Consider the following 22,743-nt stretch of genomic DNA (forward strand, 5'->3'; position numbering starts at 1 on the left):
TTAAGGGGAAAAAAGAACTATACCGTCTTAGATATGAAGGATGGATTCTTTTAATTGGAGTTAGATGAAGAAATTAGTCTGTTAACAACTTTTATCACACCTTTTGGAAAATTTAAATTTAAAAGATTACCTTTTGGCGTTAGTGTTAGTCCAGAAATATTTCAGAAAGAAATTGTAAAATGTTTCGGAGACATACAAAACGTTGGTATTGTAACCGGTGCCGTTTGCCCGATTACATTTGGACGTGGGAGATGGGAGTGCGACGGTAAAGGAAGGCCGTTTTTTGTTAAATATATGTTCGTCTGTATGCGTGAGTGGTTGTAAGAGGGTTTTGAGTGTGTGATATGAGTCATTTGGGTCCCCATTTGATGTTTCCCCATTTTCTTCCCCACAAAATTCTCTCCCTTCCCTCCTTAAGTGTGCCAAACAGACGGTCAAGAAGAAAAAGAACGTGGTTTTCCCCTCCCCTCCCCCCCCCCCCCGTGTCCTTGGTGAAGTGACCGTCCAACCCCATGTGCATCACTCCTTTTTCTTTTTTTCCCCTGGTGATCCCTCCCCTCAAAGACGTGGTGTACCTAAGAAAAAGGGCATCTTTTTTAGGGCTTTTCCACGTAAGCAAAATGCTCCTAAGAGTAGGCGGAGTGTGGGAGACGGCATGAGAGACGGAGTGGGTGGACAGATCCTGAGAGAGAGAAAGAGGGTGTCAGATACGAGTAGGAGTTGTACGGTAGACTCGTTGGTACCAAGGAAAGGATCGCCCAACTGTTGCCAAGAGGTCATCTCCCACCCGTGAACCTGCCAGAAAGGGTGCAGGGCAGCCTACGCCGCGGAACGGAATCGCCACCATCAACAGATCGAGAGCCCCAAAAATTCAACAAATTGTAAGAGAAAAAGCCACGAAATCCCGCCCCCCCCCCCCAAAGAACAGAAGAAAAGTCCCACCCCACCAAGTAAAGAAGAGAATTCACGAAAAAGGTTTATAAAGTTCCCTCGCACAAGTAGAGAAGATGACAGTACTACCCCCTATTACAGTGTGAACTTCAGTGCAACATTTATTTTGTTGTTTTATATTTCCATTCCCCCCCCCCCTTTCCTTTTTTGTTTCTTTTTTTGTTCCCTTTTCTTGTGGTTTTCGCATGGGTTATGAATGTGAAAAGCGTGTGACGTGATTTATTATGTCTAGGTTAAGGACTTTTTCTGTTGTGGATATTTGAGAGGCTGCGGCCTAGTGAATTATGCGTTATATTTCATTGAAATCCAAGGAAAAGAAGTTAATTCTTCCTTTTGCTATCGACTTGATTGTATTTGTAAATGATCATATTTAAAAACTTATAAAATTTATGTTGAGTGAACTACGCAGTCGAACGGCTTTCTTTATCCGAACGCTCCTATCTCAGGTCTCGTCATCCCTAAATTTTCCCCTCCTACCCTTTCCCAAACCCCATTCCCTCGCCCGAGGTGCATGGGATATCCCCGCTACACCTCTGCCCTCCCCTTTTACCCTCCAATTCCCCTTTCCCCGAATGTGCCCCGAAGGCTGGTCGCCGATCACCCGATTAATAGAGGGAAGACGGGCGATATGACATCACGAGGGGTTACATCATTGGCGCCCAAACAGGGACCTGAATGACACAAGCAGAGTGATTTGTAAATTCTTTTCGATTTGCATAGAACGCGGAGAGGTCTTGGAGCGATTTTTTTTAATTTGTGAATCAGATTCCCAATTTAGTATACGTCCCTTTCATTTCTGCTCATGTTCTTGTAGGGAGTCCTGATTTAATTGTGTTTTTGGTGGGCGTCAGTCAGTTGGCCACCGTGTTAGATGAAGTGTGTGTTATTTGTGTTGCGGTGGTAGCCTTGACTGTGATTTGCCTTAAGCCCTGTACACACGGCGACATTTCTGGCACCATAGATGGCGTGAAATACTGTGCCAAATCTTGCCGGATGGCCTGGCGGCAATCGATGGCGCAGTGCCTGCAAGCAATGTGTACACACGAAGCCCTCACTTGTGCCAGTGGTGGAAACAGTTGAGCCCGAGTGACCGCAGTTCTTCCAAAATGGCTGATATTCGAGACGTTCAGGATGTGTTAGGAGTAATAGCAGTGGTCGAAGCAGTGAGAGTGTTTAGGAGAGAAAGAGAAAGAAATAAAAGGTGGAGGAATAGAAGGTGGTGGACGAGGCCGTGGATACAGCGGAGAGATGAGGGTGGAAATGAGATTCACAGTATGCTGTGCAATGAGTTGCGAGTGCGAGAGTTATTTGCAATTTTCAGGATGGGATAAAGGATTAACTGGAGTGGTGAGGCAGTGTACTGGCCTTCCACATCCAAATCTCGGTAAAGAATTAAGGGGCATTCCTAAATTCAAGCCCTGCGTGTAATGTGGATTACACTAGTTGTGCAGTACACCGTCCGTCGGATGGGACGTTAAGCCGTGGTCCCCTTGGCGCCTTTCGTTAAGAGCAGGCTAATGCCGACGCCGGGTTTCTATCCACCCTTCATCCTCAGTTCCTAATCCCAAGCTGATCCATTCCTGATTTAAATATTTTAAAAAACTCTTTTAAAAATATATTCCATAGTAGTAACGAAGATAAGAAAACGAACTTTAAAAATTTTAACAATAAAATTCTTAAAAATTAACACAAAAAAAAGTTCCGTGAGCGAGCATCGATCTCGCTACCTTCACCTCCACAGTCGGACACCGTAACCACTGGGCTGTCGCCATATTGTTTACTTAGGGCGTTCAAAACAAATTATATAGCGTACCTTCATTTTTAACGATTTTTAATTGCTTTTTTCTCGGAATTTTACGAGAAGTGCGTCGTCTCGCTTCGGCATATTACATTTGTACCCATAAACTACCGATTCGCAAAATTTGAGCTCGATCGGCGATGCAAAGGTCGTGTATTCCCCTTGTTAGTTATTCAAAACACCTTAGTATGAAATTATGCCTATCAATTTCTAATACAAATCATTTCTCTGAAACTACATTTAAATTAATTATTATAAGAATAATAAGAATTATATCTCACCACGTTAATATATACCGAATACATATACAAAAATTATCACTGGCCATCACAATAAAACCACGCTATGGAAAACAGAAGCATCAAAAAAGACTTCGTGACCGTGTATTTATGCATAGTCTAATCAAGATTTGCAATAATTTGTTTGTCTATAACAAAAAATAGGTGCTTTACACTTAACTGAAGGTCTTTTTGATGTATAAACTTTAATCTTTAAGTATTCTGTCCTCCCAACTTCTCTCTTCTCAAACGAAACACAGCGGAATTTCGCCAGATATTGCTGCCAGATCGCTTGGAAAATAGAACGTGTTCTAATCCTTACCAGGGCCAGCAAATTGTATGCGATTATCTCGCATACCAGCAGATGGTATGCGATGTCATTGTACACACGGAGAAATGTTCACCTTGCCACCACTTGCGCCATTTCCGGCGCCAGAAATGTCGCCGTGTGTACAGGGCTTTAGCGTGATTTACATGATTATTACTCTTTTAGCGAAGCGCGAAAACATTGCTATTTGTTCCTTGTGTATTTTTTAGTGATAATTACTGTCGTACGCGATGGAACCGGAGGGTAAAAGTTTTAGAGAATCGCGAACCCCCTAGGTACGATGAGGACGGTTCAGATGCCAGTGAGGTGAAACTCATTTATGTTTCTAACTGGGATGAGGAGCCGCAAGTGGAGAAAGCGGAGGACATAATAGAGAGCAAGGGTGGAGGCACCGAAATTACAAGCCTAAATGAGCTATTTGAAAAACTAGAGAGGAAACTTGATGAGAGGTTTGAAACAGCTGAGGAATCTAGGAGGGATGATAAAAAGCAAGCTGAGGAATTTAGGAGAGAGGATAAAAAGCAAGCTGAGGAATTTAGGAGAGAGGGTAGAAGACAAGCTGAGGAAGCTAGAAAGGAGGATATCAAGAAATTTGAAAGACTAGATGGGAAACTTGACGAGAAATTCGAAAGAATAATGAAGGACATGAAAGAGCGTTTCGATAATGAGAAAGATGAAAGGGGGAAACTAGAAGGGAAGTTGGAGGCAATAAATGGGAAGCTTGAAGGAATTGGGGATAGAGTGGACGAACGCGTTCAGGAAGTCAAAAGGGAAGTAAACGAGATGGTAGATGTTGTGAGGGAGCAAGTTGTAATAATTTCCCGAGATGTACAGGAGGAGAAGATCTACCACGTAAAAAGAATAAAAGATCTTGCCGAAGAAGTAGCGGGGATCCGTCAAATGAAGATAGGCGGTACGGGTTCTTCGACTAATTTTCCGAGTCCCCCGGCTAATTTACAATTCCGTGGCAAGTCACATGAACACCCCATAGCATTTATGAGGGGAGTTGAAAACTATAATTCCGTTCACGCCATCCCGCCCGAGATACCATCGCGGTTTTTCTATCAGATGTTGGATGAAGGGGCAAAGGGATGGGCAGATATGATTTTTCCTTTTCCGGAGGAGATGGAAGAATTCAAACAACTATTTGTCGCGCGGTATTGGAGTAAGAAGCATCGGATAAATTATAAAATTAAAGTTATGTCGGGAATGTATAGGAGGACGCCGGGAAGTAGCATGCAAGAGTATGCGACCCGGAAAATCGCAGCGATCAAACTGTGTGAGCCGCCAGGGAATGAGGAGGAGATGGTGGCATTATTGATAAGACATTTCCCACTATATGTTCAGGATTTGCTCCGTAGTGTGGAAGTTGCCACTTATGAAAAGCTCTTAATTATGCTCGGACGATTCGACCAGTCCCAAAATCATTTAGGAAGGGCAGAAGAGACCCACCCTAACGTAAACGCGATAAGAAATCCGTCACGGTTTAGCAGGGGGTTTAGCAGGTGGCACCACGGTGGAAACCGAGGACGAGGGAACACTCAAGCCGAGAGACAGGAGGGAAATGAGAGAGAAAGGGGCGAGGGGAATCGAGATGAGGATAATATGCCCCAATCTCTTATGGATTTTTCCTTTCCACCTCCGCGGGCGGAAAACTTACAGAGTTTGGGTCGAGCGACTTCCCCCACCCAGACCCGCCGAGTATAAGAGTGGAAGTCCCCATTTTATCAACACTACGGGTAGGAAGTATCCCTGCCCACGAGTTGAATTATGAGGAGAAGGAGAGGCCCCATTTGTGTCCTGAAATTGAAGTGCTTTGCGGGAACCATGCAATGCTAGCCCTAGTTGACATGGGAAGTCAAATATCCGTAGTTTCTGAGGAAAAGGTCAGAGAGATGAGATGTTTGGGAATAGAGTTGCCCACCTTACCCCGCGGTAAAACCTTTATAATCGGGGCCGACCAACGCAAGTCCGCTCCGATAACACGACAGATATTGATGACTCTGACGATAGGCAATCAAAAATACGACTTGGTATGTTCGGATGTCCAAAAACTGATTCGCCCCGTGATTCTCGGAATAGATATATTGAGGAGATTGCAGGCTGTGATTGACGTAAAAAGGGGTGTAGTAGTGTTTAAGTTCCCAGATGAATGTGTGGAGAGTTCAATAAAGGCGAGGATAACTTAGTGTGTGGGACGTTTGCGAAAGAGGAGGCAACAATCGGGGAAGAGATAGAGGGGTGTGTAGGGCGTGAAGGTTTGGGAGGAGACGAAAGGAACAAGGTGACGAAAGGAACAAGGTGACGAAAGTAATTAAGCAATATAGCGCATTGTTTATGCCATCATTAGCCCCTGTGAGATACGTCGTGTTTAGAATCAAGTTGATTGATGAAACGCCTTTTCAGCAGAAAATTTACCCGATCCCTCAGGCATACGAAGCAGAGGTGGCCGCTGAGATTGAAAGCATGCTTCAAAAAGGTATCACAAGGAAAGCCCCTAGTCCTTTTCTAAACCCGTTAGTGGTCGTCAAAAAGAAAGACGGGAAGGTAAGGGTGTGTTTAGACGCCCATAAATTAAACGCGAGGACGATAGCCGAAAATGATCGACCCCTCCCAGTAGACCGTATCATAAATAAGTTCGGGGGGGCCGTTTGGTTTTCGAGCACAGACTTTACGTCATCCTATTGGCAGATGCGTCTCCACGAAGACGACCAAAAATATACAACTTTTCTTTTCAAATCTAGAACCTATGTATTTTGTCGAGTTCCATTTGGACTCAAGAACAGTGGCGCAGCGTTAACTAGATGCGTGGAAGAGGTATTAGGAGACGATATGGTGAGCTGCGTTACCGTGTGTTTTTCCCAGGTCATTAGATGACCATGTGGTTCATTTGAGGGAGGTCTTCAACCGTTTCGAGAAAGCAAATTTAAGGTTCAATATAACGAAATCTAGTTTCCTTAAGAAAGAAATCCATTTTTGGGATACGTTATTGATACTAAGGGAACGAAGGCTAACCTAGACAAGGTGAAGGCGATAGTGGATTACGAACGGCCGAAAAACGTTCTGAGTCTTCGCGCATTCCTTGGAATGTGTAACTATTACGCGCACTTCGGAAGTCATAAAGTAGGGTTGATTGCGAGAGAGACTTTCTTTTGGAGAGGTATGAGACAGCAGATTCATCGCGTTGTTAGTCAATGTGATCTATGTCAAAGAACTAAGTATTCAAATCGAGGTTTCGCAGATCCCAAGCAGAATATTATTCCGTCGAAACCACGCGAGATCTATGCCCTTGATTTATATGGCCCGGTGCCTAAAACCTGGTGGGGAAAGAAATTTGTATTGGTAATTATTGATGTCTTCTCTAAATTTGTTCAAGTATACCCCATAAATCCCCCTATCTTAACAAATTCTCCTGGATGGACATTAAAACAAGAATAAAGTTTAAATTGGCCTGCTTCATGTTTTCCCTGTTTCAGAATAACGAACCGCAATGCATCATAGATTTCTATCCAAGGAGAACAACTTTACCTAATGTCATTACCAGAGCCGATCCGAACTATCTCCATACATCCCATTATAGGTCCGCAACCTTTCAAAAATCATTTACTGTTGCCGCTTCACAAATATGGAATAGCCTCCCCAAAACACTCAAAGAATCTTCATCCCTGCAAATTTTCCGAAATAAACTATACTTAGTATTAACCAGCTCATCTTAATTGACTACTTATACATAAACATGCCTTGTAAGTCCTGCATTGTTGTTTGTACATTTTTCTTCCATTGTATTTGATTAACTTGAAAATTTTTTAAATGTTCATTTCTGTTAATTGTTTCAAATTATTTTCTTCTATTGTATCAGATTGACCTGAAATGTTTGTATATGTTAGTTTTTGTTACGGAGAGACGACTCACTATTTTTTTTAACTACCGCCATTGTATAAGTGTATGTCATTTGTTTAGTGGTTATAATCGCTTAAAGGTGGCGTTGGGGGTTTACCTCAGAAACCCATAAATACCGGTGTCAAGGTGGCAAGCTCCCTCTTTGCTATCCTACTGCTGATTACGTCGACCGTGAGCAAGAAAGTTGTTGGAGAACGTTGTGACGACTGGAGAGGAAGGTCGGTGGTCATACCGACGGAACGACACGTAATTCAAGAGCAGGCGGCCGGACGACTTGACGTACGGAGGCGTACACAGACATCAGCCATTTGGAAACGAGTATCCTGAGCTGATTGTCGGCATCAGTAACGACCCATCCGTTATGCGACGTCTACTAGTTGCCGAGCCGATGTGCATCAAAAAGAATTAAGTATTACGGCCACGTTCCCATTCCCTCCATCATCTCAATAGTAATTGTTGAGTGTTTGTCTTCTGTCACCTCAGCCCCGTCACAAATTAGTCCATTTGTCTCCATCAGAAGGTGAATAGATTTTGATTTCAAAGTAATCGTGAAAATCGTCACCTGGTGTCGAGCAGGGCAGTGTGATTTCTAGTTCTCAATGCTCAAATCTACGAGCAAATAACTTCTCACGAGTCGAAAGAAACTGAATTCTGTGATAGAAAATTTCTTCACGTCATATTTCTTACGCGGAGTTCAAACTCCCCATTGTATCATTGATCTCCCGTCATTTGTCCAGTTTAAAGACAGTTACTTTGAACGACGAGGAGCTTGTAAATAGTGTTTATAAGGGTTAATATTGCTTTAATTGTTGTACTTTGTCAATAGGTTTATTACTTAGTGCTTTATTTTTATTCATTCTTGTATCACAAATAATAAGTCATATCATCCCTCAGTAGTTTTTAGAAGGTTATTTTTGATTTGAGGAATATTCTTGTTACGTGTGTAAAAGGTTATTCAATTTCTTTTTATTTTTGTAAATAAATTGTTTATGCCATGTAAAATAATTCAGAGTCGTCTCTCGACACGCCATCCCCATATTTCAGAATTCAAATCCCGTTTATATAACCATCACCGCGAACGCAAAAAGTTACTAAAGGTCCCTCCCTTTGAAGATATTTTCTCAGTAGTCTACTCACTGGTAGCTAGGTCACGGTTTTCTGTTGGAGCCCTTAGTCGCTCTGATTGTTCGGGGTGTCCTTGTCTCCTTCCCAACGAAGACCTAAAGGGGTCGAAAATTTGAAACTAACGTGTGAGTTTTCTTTTATTTGTGTCTATGTTTTGGTGGCCTATCATGGCATTTATTTATATATATATGATGTGACGGTACGACCTGCACCGTCGTTTTTTTTATTATTTTCATCGCGGTCGGTCCCTGGTCTGAGCCATTGCTCATTTAAAATAAGCGGGCACAGCACTGCTAGAGCGGCGTCCCCATCAAATACTAGGGTTTTCGAGTGTCATTTTTTTGTATGTCACGTGAACGCCGGTATATAACGGGTGCTCACGAGGAGAACGGGGAGAATATTTGTGTTGGGAGTGCGCGGAAGCGGAGACCTTCCGAGCCTAGTCGAGGCCAGCGCACAGCGAACGAGAACGGGAGACATCGAGAGACGAGGTTTCATCGAGGCACGCGATTCATCGTGGGAATCACCACCCGCTGTTCTTCGAAGCCGCAGGTAGAGAAAGACCTGTTGGGCTCACGACGGCCGAAGCGGTGATTCGACAGAGAACCACACCATTGACATCAACTCCCTTGAGTCTGAAGTGACCGCTTTAAAAGATAGGGGCACGACCACGCAATCAGCGGCCGTATCAACCCACTCTCTCACAAAACCCACCTTTTCTGCCCTTAGCAACGAGCACCCTATTGCCTTCCTAAAGGAAGTTAATAATTATTTTTCCATAGTCTCTGTGCCAGAGGCGTTGCAACCACAAGTGTTTTATTAAATATTGAGCGGTGATGCCAAGATATGGAGTAACTCGCTATGGCCAGTTCCGTCAACACTTGCGGAATTTAATGAAAGATTTTTGGCTAACTTTTGGGACACTGACACCCAGTATAATTTCCGCATGCAAATCATTACAGACAGGTATGTGAGGGGAAAGTCGATGAAACAGTTTGCGATTGAAAAAGTAGCGCAAGCGCGATTGTGTTCCCCACCGATGAGTGAAGAAGAAATTCTTCAGGTCCTAATTAGACAGTTTTCCATTCAGATTCAGAATACGTTAAAGTCAATTGATCATTTAACGGTTGAACGACTGATTGTATTACTAGGATGGTATGACCAGTCTTATCAGACAGGCACGCTGGCTACTCAAAACTCGTTCCATCCAGGTGCATTGCAAGGTTCCGAAAATACGAGGCCGCGAGCAGCTGATAAGGGTTATCGAATAAATTCCGTCACGTTTGAGCGAGGACGCAAGGTTGGGAAAGAGCGACACAAGGAGAAATCCCCCAGTCCGCATCCTCCCAGCGCACCTCGAGTAGAAGGTCAAGACTTCGCGTTAAACTCGCGTCGCACAGTGGTCCCAAATCGAAAAAAGCTGGCCAAAAGTCATTTTTTCAACTTTTTACGAGGAAGTTTTGAATTATGTATTCGAATTCTAAAGGATATGGCCTATAATATTTCGTGCCTGATAGGTCTGTGTGATTAATATGTTGACCTGTGTAACCCGTCAAACATGGGCATGTTCAGCCTAAAACGCCCGAGGCGCAGAAATAGTCGATTTTAGGGTAATTCAACTTAATAAATGACTACTTTAATTTCATGGGATTCATCTGTCAATTTTAAAACGGTAAGTTTGCATATTATTTCACAATATTATAGTATTTTTTGTTCGTTTCAGAATTTATTATAACAATATTTAATTATTTATAATGTTAGCTATTTTTGGGCCTATTTTTAGTCAAATGTGTCGATATAGTTTTGTGCCCCTCCGTGCCCCTTGAAGATTCCTATGCTGAATCCTTAGGAAGAGTATGTACAACAAGATGGAGAAAAAAAATCTTGCCTATACTTGCCTATCCGACATCTAGAGGGTTTTAAGTTGAGCGGTGCACCGCTCCGCTGAGGGCGGCTGGCCGGAGGCCGGCGGGAGACAGTGGCATTATCGCTCAAATATTCCTGTATCGGTGGTCAAACTTGCATGGTGTATACTTAGCATAATTCTACATCCTATCGATTACATAAATCAAGTGATTCACGCCTATCGTATGCATACTTCTCGTTTGTGAACTCACCTTCAAATATTCATGAAGCCAATGAGAGCGGGTTTTCATGCTCTTAATGAGAAACATTATGAGTGATCAAAAGCGCCTACTTAAGTCCTTATGCGAGAACCTTAAAGTAACCACAAGATGCTTTTCTCTGCAAAACTTTCCTCATATTTTTATAGAGAAGATATCCCTTACGTGCTGTACAGCGTTGTCAGCACGTTATTTCGAAATTAGGTATTGGCGCTAAGAGAAATAAATGCTCCCTAATGCCAAGAATTGTTCACAGAATCATTTCAACAGCCCTTAAACGTAGATAGGATAGAATTCGGAGGGAAAAATTCGTCTAAACCCACCAATGGAGCGTGAATCTTGCAAGTTCATTTTTTTATAATAATGGAAATGAGGATGACGGCCTCCCTGATGCATGCATGTGCATGGATGTGGTGAATATTTCCCACTCAGTTTTACTTAATGATTTTCTTAGTGAAAAATTACTGTGCTCCGAACTGAGTTAACACGGCTAACTCGAGAAACTTCTCCTGTCCAGATAATTAAAGCACTTGGTTTGCCAATGTTTGTCATTCAAATTTCAGGATACGCCGGAAACTCAAGAGGCAAGTCTTGTATATCTTTTATTCAATGTCAACTCATAATTTCCTGTTTATTATTGGTTAAAAATAAACAACTTTAAGAAATCACATTCATCGTTTCAGCCGTAAATACTCCTGTTAAATTTGAATCCTGGGTGCGCAATTTTTTTTTGTACCTTGCGGTGTACAATAAAAATATTGAGAGAAAAGAATATTAATAAGGGAAGAAGGAGTATGTCGTGGAATGTTTGAAAACAAGATTTTGACTGAATGAAATCGAGCTTGCAAAAAATATTCTGACGCGTTTTGTGCGAAGAATATTTTCCCGAAATACCTGAGAAAGTGGAATCAAAGCTCAAGGACAGATGAGCATTTCAAAGAGATGTTCAAAAGCAGGTTGCTGAAGGAAATGAAATTCCCTCCAGAAGCATATCATATGTCCCTCTCGCATCTAGTGAGTGCAAATGATTACCGTGCATAGTCGGCGAATATATGCAGTGTATAAAAATAATCACTCATTAATCTCAATCATCATATTTTTAAAAGTGAAGTTTTAATTTAGGATTTCAATTAAGACAAAATGGAATTACGTGTAAATATAACATTATAATCAACAAGTAAGAAATATTGGACCCGTTTCCATAATTTTGAAAAATCTACGAACAAATGCTTTATGTGTATGAAATGTAATTATTAATGTGATTTGTAATTTTCACGATGAAAGACTTATTATAAAATCTTTCAGTGATATTAAAATCTCTGTCCTGCGGCAATGAGATTAATAATGAAGCCATCAGCCAGTATTGCATTGAAATAGCTGAGCTGTGCATCGATTATGGTTTGTATTATATTCTGCTCATGGTACATAAAGTGCTGATTTATGGAACAGCAATTTCCAAAGAATCCTTTCTTACAATTGAAGTTTTAACGGAGGAAGAATTGGAGTCCAGGAACATAGACATGAGGAAATTCCGAGAGCATTGTACAATAAAATACCCAAGAATGTTAAATTATGATGATATCTTTCGAAGACTCCTTTAAATATCTGAATCATACATTTCAATTACATCATGAGTTACAAAAAAACGAGGTCAGCCAATCAGATGAGGTGTAAATTTGCTAATTTTAATTGATTCGCAGAGCGACAATGAGTCCGATGGGGTGACATCGGACAACGATTATTTTAAAATTTGTTCTATGTGATACATGGAAGCGATTTTACTGCAATTCGAACATAATTTGCCTCGATGTTCTTAAATTTTATTTCATCTTATGTGACTTATCAAATACATGGAAGCCAAAAATGAGTGAGTGTGAGTATTTTTTCCCGATTTTGGTATCTCACCAACTATGCTGATGGTCGCGGGTTCGAATCTCACCAATTTCATGTGGTAAATTCTATAATGGGTTTTTACAACAATTAATACATCTTTTACCTTAAAATTATACTATTTTAAGCTCTCCATGAACACCAAGTTATCGCCAATCGCAATGACATCTATATCGAGATTTTCTAAAAATTGTTTAAACAAAAACAGCTCAAATAATGATAAAATGAAGATACACCGTAAAAATAATGCCAAAATCAGATTCAGACGATCAAAACCAGTAACAAACATCCACTTTTGTTGCTGTTTTAGCTAAAATTACGACGTTATTAGTTTTGGCCAGCTTTTTTCGATTTGGGACCACTGTGCGTCGGCTGGTGTGACTCACCTCCAGTCCTCAGCCGAGACAGATGGAGAGAGGGTAGTGGGTAAGATAATTACCACGTGTGAATTAGTAGGTGAAAGTTTTGAGAGCGATGTGCAAGGCAGCACGTACTATGAAAGGCGGGTATGTCCCGTTGTTGAGTGGTGGGTTAATTATTTTGATTTTTTTTTCTCGTGCAAAAGCTCGAACTCATTTTTCATTTTTCTTGCATTCATCTTTCACCCAGCAAGAAAAAGGAAAAATTCGTTCGTGCTGGGGGGCGATGTGACGAAAAGCCTCGTCACGGCGCATTCTGCGTCCGCGTCTTCTTCCCGATTCATGTTGGCGCGCGGCAACAGCGAGTGATGAGCGACCTTCTTTTTTTTGTCTTGTGTCGTCTGCTAGAATTTAGCATGTCTTTTGTTGGGTAATGGGTATATAAGGCCCGGTATTGTGGGAACTCGGGTCGATTCCTGAGAAAGCGGTGGTTGATCCGCTAGAGAGGACGGAGGTCAGCTGTGACAGTGCCGAGGTGGGGCAATAAGACGGGGCCGCGGCATACGAGGGCTACGGCATTCTGGAGGTCGGGCAACGCGACCAGGGGAAAGGCGTGCCGGAGAGGAAAGCGTGGAGTACAGCGAGGCACAAGAAAAGTGTCCTCGTTTTTTCGTCAGGACATCACGACATCGTCCAAGGATTCGCAGGACGTGGTTCCCCGCGATCGACGCATCGTGACCCGGCGACCAGGATTCGGACTCGCCGTCTTTGACACTTAAGTACTCTAAACCCTCTCCCGGGACGGGGAAATAATCCCGACCCTCCCCCGCTCCAGCCAGCCCACGCGCCCTAATAACGAAGAAAGTGCGAAAAATCCACAGAGGAAAAATCATTCGCCTTGACCGGGATTCGAACCCGGATCCCTCGATTTCCGGCCGAGTGCTTTAGCCAGTTAAGCTACCGAGGCGTCATTCTCCCCTGTGGAAATTTGTGGACTATACCGGACAAGGTGGTATGGACTGCTGAGCATATGATGCGACTAGCAGTCCAGGTCATGCGCATGGCGCCACAGCCGGAGAGCAAAGCCCGAACTTTGAACACTAGAGGTGTTCGCTCTGGACTTATGAAAGTATACCGGGACTAGCCACGGTGATAACTTTTTACGGAGTCACCCGCAATGCACAAATAGTGCGAAAAATCCACAGAGGAAAAATCATTCGCCTTGACCGGGATTCGAACCCGGATCCCTCGATTTCCGGCCGAGTGCTTTAGCCAGTTAAGCTACCGAGGCGTCATTCTCCCCTGTGGAAATTTGTGGACTATACCGGACAAGGTGGTATGGACTGCTGAGCATATGATGCGACTAGCAGTCCAGGTCATGCGCATGGCGCCACAGCCGGAGAGCAAAGCCCGAACTTTGAACACTAGAGGTGTTCGCTCTGGACTTATGAAAGTATACCGGGACTAGCCACGGTGATAACTTTTTACGGAGTCACCCGCAATGCACAAATAGTGCGAAAAATCCACAGAGGAAAAATCATTCGCCTTGACCGGGATTCGAACCCGGATCCCTCGATTTCCGGCCGAGTGCTTTAGCCAGTTAAGCTACCGAGGCGTCATTCTCCCCTGTGGAAATTTGTGGACTATACCGGACAAGGTGGTATGGACTGCTGAGCATATGATGCGACTAGCAGTCCAGGTCATGCGCATGGCGCCACAGCCGGAGAGCAAAGCCCGAACTTTGAACACTAGAGGTGTTCGCTCTGGACTTATGAAAGTATACCGGGACTAGCCACGGTGATAACTTTTTACGGAGTCACCCGCAATGCACAAATAGTGCGAAAAATCCACAGAGGAAAAATCATTCGCCTTGACCGGGATTCGAACCCGGATCCCTCGATTTCCGGCCGAGTGCTTTAGCCAGTTAAGCTACCGAGGCGTCATTCTCCCCTGTGGAAATTTGTGGACTATACCGGACAAGGTGGTATGGACTGCTGAGCATATGATGCGACTAGCAGTCCAGGTCATGCGCATGGCGCCACAGCCGGAGAGCAAAGCCCGAACTTTGAACACTAGAGGTGTTCGCTCTGGACTTATGAAAGTATACCGGGACTAGCCACGGTGATAACTTTTTACGGAGTCACCCGCAATGCACAAATAGTGCGAAAAATCCACAGAGGAAAAATCATTCGCCTTGACCGGGATTCGAACCCGGATCCCTCGATTTCCGGCCGAGTGCTTTAGCCAGTTAAGCTACCGAGGCGTCATTCTCCCCTGTGGAAATTTGTGGACTATACCGGACAAGGTGGTATGGACTGCTGAGCATATGATGCGACTAGCAGTCCAGGTCATGCGCATGGCGCCACAGCCGGAGAGCAAAGCCCGAACTTTGAACACTAGAGGTGTTCGCTCTGGACTTATGAAAGTATACCGGGACTAGCCACGGTGATAACTTTTTACGGAGTCACCCGCAATGCACAAATAGTGCGAAAAATCCACAGAGGAAAAATCATTCGCCTTGACCGGGATTCGAACCCGGATCCCTCGATTTCCGGCCGAGTGCTTTAGCCAGTTAAGCTACCGAGGCGTCATTCTCCCCTGTGGAAATTTGTGGACTATACCGGACAAGGTGGTATGGACTGCTGAGCATATGATGCGACTAGCAGTCCAGGTCATGCGCATGGCGCCACAGCCGGAGAGCAAAGCCCGAACTTTGAACACTAGAGGTGTTCGCTCTGGACTTATGAAAGTATACCGGGACTAGCCACGGTGATAACTTTTTACGGAGTCACCCGCAATGCACAAATAGTGCGAAAAATCCACAGAGGAAAAATCATTCGCCTTGACCGGGATTCGAACCCGGATCCCTCGATTTCCGGCCGAGTGCTTTAGCCAGTTAAGCTACCGAGGCGTCATTCTCCCCTGTGGAAATTTGTGGACTATACCGGACAAGGTGGTATGGACTGCTGAGCATATGATGCGACTAGCAGTCCAGGTCATGCGCATGGCGCCACAGCCGGAGAGCAAAGCCCGAACTTTGAACACTAGAGGTGTTCGCTCTGGACTTATGAAAGTATACCGGGACTAGCCACGGTGATAACTTTTTACGGAGTCACCCGCAATGCACAAATAGTGCGAAAAATCCACAGAGGAAAAATCATTCGCCTTGACCGGGATTCGAACCCGGATCCCTCGATTTCCGGCCGAGTGCTTTAGCCAGTTAAGCTACCGAGGCGTCATTCTCCCCTGTGGAAATTTGTGGACTATACCGGACAAGGTGGTATGGACTGCTGAGCATATGATGCGACTAGCAGTCCATACCACCTTGTCCGGTATAGTCCACAAATTTCCACAGGGGAGAATGACGCCTCGGTAGCTTAACTGGCTAAAGCACTCGGCCGGAAATCGAGGGATCCGGGTTCGAATCCCGGTCAAGGCGAATGATTTTTCCTCTGTGGATTTTTCGCACTATTTGTGCATTGCGGGTGACTCCGTAAAAAGTTATCACCGTGGCTAGTCCCGGTATACTTTCATAAGTCCAGAGCGAACACCTCTAGTGTTCAAAGTTCGGGCTTTGCTCTCCGGCTGTGGCGCCATGCGCATGACCTGGACTGCTAGTCGCATCATATGCTCAGCAGTCCATACCACCTTGTCCGGTATAGTCCACAAATTTCCACAGGGGAGAATGACGCCTCGGTAGCTTAACTGGCTAAAGCACTCGGCCGGAAATCGAGGGATCCGGGTTCGAATCCCGGTCAAGGCGAATGATTTTTCCTCTGTGGATTTTTCGCACTATTTGTGCATTGCGGGTGACTCCGTAAAAAGTTATCACCGTGGCTAGTCCCGGTATACTTTCATAAGTCCAGAGCGAACACCTCTAGTGTTCAAAGTTCGGGCTTTGCTCTCCGGCTGTGGCGCCATGCGCATGACCTGGACTGCTAGTCGCATCATATGCTCAGCAGTCCATACCACCTTGTCCGGTATAGTCCACAAATTTCCACAGGGGAGAATGACGCCTCGGTAGCTTAACTGGCTAAAGCACTCGGCCGGAAATCGAGGGATCCGGGTTCGAATCCCGGTCAAGGCGAATGATTTTTCCTCTGTGGATTTTTCGCACTATTTGTGCATTGCGGGTGACTCCGTAAAAAGTTATCACCGTGGCTAGTCCCGGTATACTTTCATAAGTCCAGAGCGAACACCTCTAGTGTTCAAAGTTCGGGCTTTGCTCTCCGGCTGTGGCGCCATGCGCATGACCTGGACTGCTAGTCGCATCATATGCTCAGCAGTCCATACCACCTTGTCCGGTATAGTCCACAAATTTCCACAGGGGAGAATGACGCCTCGGTAGCTTAACTGGCTAAAGCACTCGGCCGGAAATCGAGGGATCCGGGTTCGAATCCCGGTCTAGGCGAATGATTTTTCCTCTGTGGATTTTTCGCACTATTTGTGCATTGCGGGTGACTCCGTAAAAAGTTATCACCGTGGCTAGTCCCGGTATACTTTCATAAGTCCAGAGCGAACACCTCTAGTGTTCAAAGTTCGGGCTTTGCTCTCCGGCTGTGGCGCCATGCGCATGACCTGGACTGCTAGTCGCATCATATGCTCAGCAGTCCATACCACCTTGTCCGGTATAGTCCACAAATTTCCACAGGGGAGAATGACGCCTCGGTAGCTTAACTGGCTAAAGCACTCGGCCGGAAATCGAGGGATCCGGGTTCGAATCCCGGTCAAGGCGAATGATTTTTCCTCTGTGGATTTTTCGCACTATTTGTGCATTGCGGGTGACTCCGTAAAAAGTTATCACCGTGGCTAGTCCCGGTATACTTTCATAAGTCCAGAGCGAACACCTCTAGTGTTCAAAGTTCGGGCTTTGCTCTCCGGCTGTGGCGCCATGCGCATGACCTGGACTGCTAGTCGCATCATATGCTCAGCAGTCCATACCACCTTGTCCGGTATAGTCCACAAATTTCCACAGGGGAGAATGACGCCTCGGTAGCTTAACTGGCTAAAGCACTCGGCCGGAAATCGAGGGATCCGGGTTCGAATCCCGGTCAAGGCGAATGATTTTTCCTCTGTGGATTTTTCGCACTATTTGTGCATTGCGGGTGACTCCGTAAAAAGTTATCACCGTGGCTAGTCCCGGTATACTTTCATAACGAAGAAAGTCCCCAGTGTGCACGTGTGTCATCCTAATAACCATGTGGTTTCTGACATGACGTCACTCTTTCTCGGTCTAAAGACCATTTTAAATTGTATCACGATTCTCCCGTTCGCGTCATCCCATCTGGTTGACGTCAGACTCATTTTTGATTGAACAGAACGTGGAGCATGTAACATTTGAAAGTATAACAACGAACATTACCCATAATTGTCTTTGAAGTGCAATGGTTTTTGTCGCAACTCGAGCAAGATTACGAGTGCCCGTGTCATAGCAATCTTCGAGATATTCAATGTTATTTTTGTCCATTTTTGTTAATTTACCCCAATAATCATCTCATCCCTCATTTGTTAGATGTAAGATTTCTTTCTTTTTGTGTCTGGCATATTTGCTTCGTTTTTCCTTTTTTTTGCAAGTGTATCATTGATGTCTCGCCCAAGTCAGCATCACCATTCCATCCCTCATTAGTGTTTAAGGACAAAAGTGTTCGTTTTATTCTCTCTGAATAAATTTTTGTATGACAGTCATTCGCTGTGTACGAGGTCATTCATCCCCTCGCTGTGCCATTGCGTTCAATGCCGTGAATTCCCATCTTGACCATCTTGACCGCGAGCCCCAGAACCTACGAAAAATTAAGAACTCGGATCGTAATCTCAGTTCCACGGTGCACGGCAACCGGGCGTGTACCGTCACAGATATATATATACACTATGAAATGTTCCTCGGCAAGGTAAATAAGGCAAAAAACCCAAGGATGGGCTGTATCACAGAACACACAAGATACAGAATAAAAACTCACATTAATAACTGAATTTTCGGTGGCATTACCACCTTCCTCGGAGTTAGGTGAAAGACTCTCGGTAAAAGGTAGGTTCATATATATATATATATATATATATATATATATATATATATATATATATATATATGAATGTTCAAAACAGTCACTAAACATAGACACAAAAAAGGAAACGCTCACACGAAAAATAAAACTGAAGGACTTTCGTAGTTGTAGCTACTTCATCAGTCAAGGAGAGAATGAGTAGGGAAGGAGAGTGTTGGAAAAAGGGAAAAGGTGGAGGAAGAGGTGTGTATATATATATATATTGTGACATACTGACCTTATGTCACGTATTTTCTCTCGTTATGTAATGACCCGAGTAGGGGATGATCACATATGTGTGGATAAGCGTGGGTATGTCTGAGTGTGTGCGTAATAGTATGTCATGCCCCGGGCATGAGGTATAGTGACTCACAAATGTTCAGTGTTTGGTCAGCTCGGACCGGTGGTTGCCCCACCCAACAGTGAGGCCCAAGTGTAACCCCTCTTTTCCCAAAAAACCCATCCCCTGTGTATCATCCCCCTCCTATATCACTATAAAGCGGCGGACGGAGAGAGCCTCCGGGCGAGAAATTCTAGTTTGGTCGACGGGCGAGAAACGCTATCCTGATCGACGCAGAAAGGGATTGATGACGTGCCAGATTGGTCGTCATTTTTCTGGGTGTACCCAAAGAGTGCTGTTAGCGGGACGAGATTGTCTACGGAGGTAGCCAGCCGCGGAGAGCAACATTGCAGACGAGCGACAGGCAGGACCAACGCCCAGAGGTCGGGAGGAAGATAGCCCCCGATCCCACGGACATTTGGGGTACAACGTGTCGCATCATCGACGGCTCCTACTGCTCAAGGCTCCGAGAAACCGTAAGAACGTCGCAGTCAGCGACCCGTCCCCGTGCTCGTTCGCCCAGACCCGATTTAATCCCCAAACTGTGTATCCAAAATATTTGGGTTTTTTCTCTCTATCCCGGTGCGCCGTATGTAATTACCAAACTGTTGACTCCTTGTCAGAAAATATTCAGTGTTACCACGAGAGCAGCCTAAAAACTTAATTTGGGCAAATTGTAAACTCGGCCCACGAATTCTACCAATCACAAATTGTTGCTTTTTTGTATTTCTTTTGGAGGGGGGGCAATTGAACCATATCATCTTGTGCACTTTTCGTTCACCTCATTCTCATCAGGGTATTTAATTTCAATAAGTGTGTGTGTATGCTATGTTTAAAGTGGAAAATATATTTTTTTAATGTCTCAAAGTACTCAATAATCGTTCGATCATTCCGTACTCGGGACCATTGATGCCCTCCCCACCCAGTAAAATAGGTGGCGTTTTCATGTTCCGCCACAATATATATATATTGTGACGGAACACGACATCACATATAGGGTAGGAAGGAGATCGAGCAAAGGAATGATCACGCCAGAGAAATCATTCTTTAACATATTACACATATATTTTCACCTTCCAAAAAAAAACACACAAAAAATACCCTGATGATAATGATTACAATGAAACAATAGATTTTTACCCTCCAAAAACACACAAAAAATACCCTGATGATGATGATTACAATGAAACAATATATTTTACTTTCCAAAAACACACAAAAAATACCCTGATGAGAATGATACTACTTTTCTTCAACGAACAGTACTTGAAAATTAAAACTAATTGAATCTTGAATGACAGTGAGAGATTATTGCAAATGAGTTCTTCTTCATAACACGAAGAAAATATGAGAGCATTTATCGCGCACTTGGGGAACACTTTCACGTAGGATTGGAAAGTTTCACTTTGGGAAAAAAAAAGGACTGGGGCGTGGTGTGCTTACGCTTCCGTTTTTCCGGTAAGGATAACTTGTAGAGGAACTCTGCAAGAACAAACATCTACTTGCGTTTGTTCATTCGTGGCAAGTCCTCTTTTCTTCCGCTCAAACCGGCGTCGACGTCATCCACTGCCAAAATGGCCCTTTCCCACTTTCCTTCCTATTGTAGGTGTTCTCTCCTCTACGTCCGCGACCAACTGGGCATGAATCACCCTGCATTGCTCATTCACAACTCACTGTCTCACTTTTTCTCCCTCCCGTCACCTGGGGACGTTTCCCTATATATCCGTCGTCACCTACCCATAATCCCAACCACTTGACGTCGTCTGCACTCGGCACTGGCAGAGCCGACGTAGTGGCAACTATTTGAACTAAGCGAACAACATACACTAAATTTTTTAATACAATGATGAATGAATCAAATATTGCTACAGAACATATTCTTTTATTTTATTTTATTTCTTTTTTTTATCCCCTGCTCGAGTCATCACAATATATATACTACTTCATTCATTCACACGACGCCTTAAGCGCAAATATGCATATAAATATATATATATATATATATATATATATATATATATATATATATATATATATATTGTGACGGGTGGTCACGATATTTTTTCTTTTCGTCCCATGTCAGCGCGCCTCACGCGGCTACGATCTTCCCCGTGGAAGATTACGTGGATCGGGCGAAGTGACTCTGACCTTCATGTAGTATAAGACGGTAAAATACCATGGTTTTAGTTCCCATTCAATTGTACCCATAGGATGTAAGGCGATCACGCCACTTGTGCAGTGACGTGATTGGCTAAAGTTCAAAGTGAGTGACGTGTGTCAGCTTTCCGTAACGGAAAAATCGGGAATAGCGAGGTTACGTGGTAGGAGGAGAAGTGGGGATGAAGTCAGTTGGTGAACGGACACGGTACTGGTCTGTTGGTCGAGAGGGAGACAAGCTGGTCTCGAGGTACCAGCAGAGAGAGAGCACATAATTGGGAGCTGGCAGTCAATGCTCAGCTGTGAGAGGGAAGGAGACCCAAGAAAGGCAACGGCTGTGATTGCAGAGGTGTGTGACGGAGAGCGACCGGGGGAAGTGGAGCAGTTTCTGATTCCGGAGCACGGATAAAGGTGCTGGCCCAGGCGTTTGAGAAGGCGACATCTGTGCCGAAAGTGAGGCCGTCGCTGCGCTTGTGGGCCGTTTTCATCCGGAGCAGCCAAAAAGCTCCCCGAATCGCTGGCGACGGAGTCGTCGGGAACCACAGACTGCCATGCCCATAAGTATCAATCTCCAGTAATTATTCCCGTATTATCACATTCCCAAGTGCTTCAAGCAGTACCAAGAGGGTAAAGATTACCACTCTAAAGTCCGTCTACTTCATCCAAATACCGGTGATTCATGTAAAGACCAATCAAGTCACTTTCGCAAGAGTTCATGCGAGACTGCAAAAAGTCAATAACTGCACCGAGTTTTTAAATAGTTAATTGAACAGAAAAGGACTATTGATTGCACGTCTTACGCCCGTAAATAAGGGCAATTTAATGTATCATAATTTCCCGTCTTTCCAGGAGGCAGACGAGGAACATGTAATGGCTTTTCAATTCTTATTTCTTTGTGTCATCAAGGGTATTTCATCTTTTTGCTTGTGTTCATTCATCCATCATTAGTTTGTAGATTAGGCTTAGTATTGTTCAAGGGTGATTTTCACCAGTGCGTTGATGGTTTTTCGTTGTTTTCGCCAAAGTCTCAATAATAAATGGTGATTTTTGTGCATAATGTAAAAGGTCAGTGTTCATTCGTCGGATCCTCAAACCCTTGTCCGTGCGTGGGTCAAACAACCAGTGTCCGCATTGTCATATTGTCCACCCGTATTAACAATTATTTAATCCTGGGAGTTTGGAACGTCCTTGCTTCTACCGGCAAAGCTAGTTCGTGGGCCGCGGTTTTGGGTGGCGCCCTAATAAACGATCTAAGATCGTATTCTTCTGCAATATTTTTCCCAAAATCACATTCTACCGAAACCAGATTTCGGAGTGGCGAGCTGTCGGGGAAGGAAAGAAGGAGGGGGTAACACTCGGGAGCGTGAGGGCTGAGACGGGTCGACGGGCTGGCAGGGAAACGGGCCTGTTCCGTCACAATATATATATATATATTGTGACGGTACGACTTGCA

The sequence above is a fragment of the Ischnura elegans genome, chromosome X (assembly GCF_921293095.1).
Source record: "Ischnura elegans chromosome X, ioIscEleg1.1, whole genome shotgun sequence".
Lineage (NCBI taxonomy): Eukaryota > Metazoa > Arthropoda > Insecta > Odonata > Coenagrionidae > Ischnura > Ischnura elegans.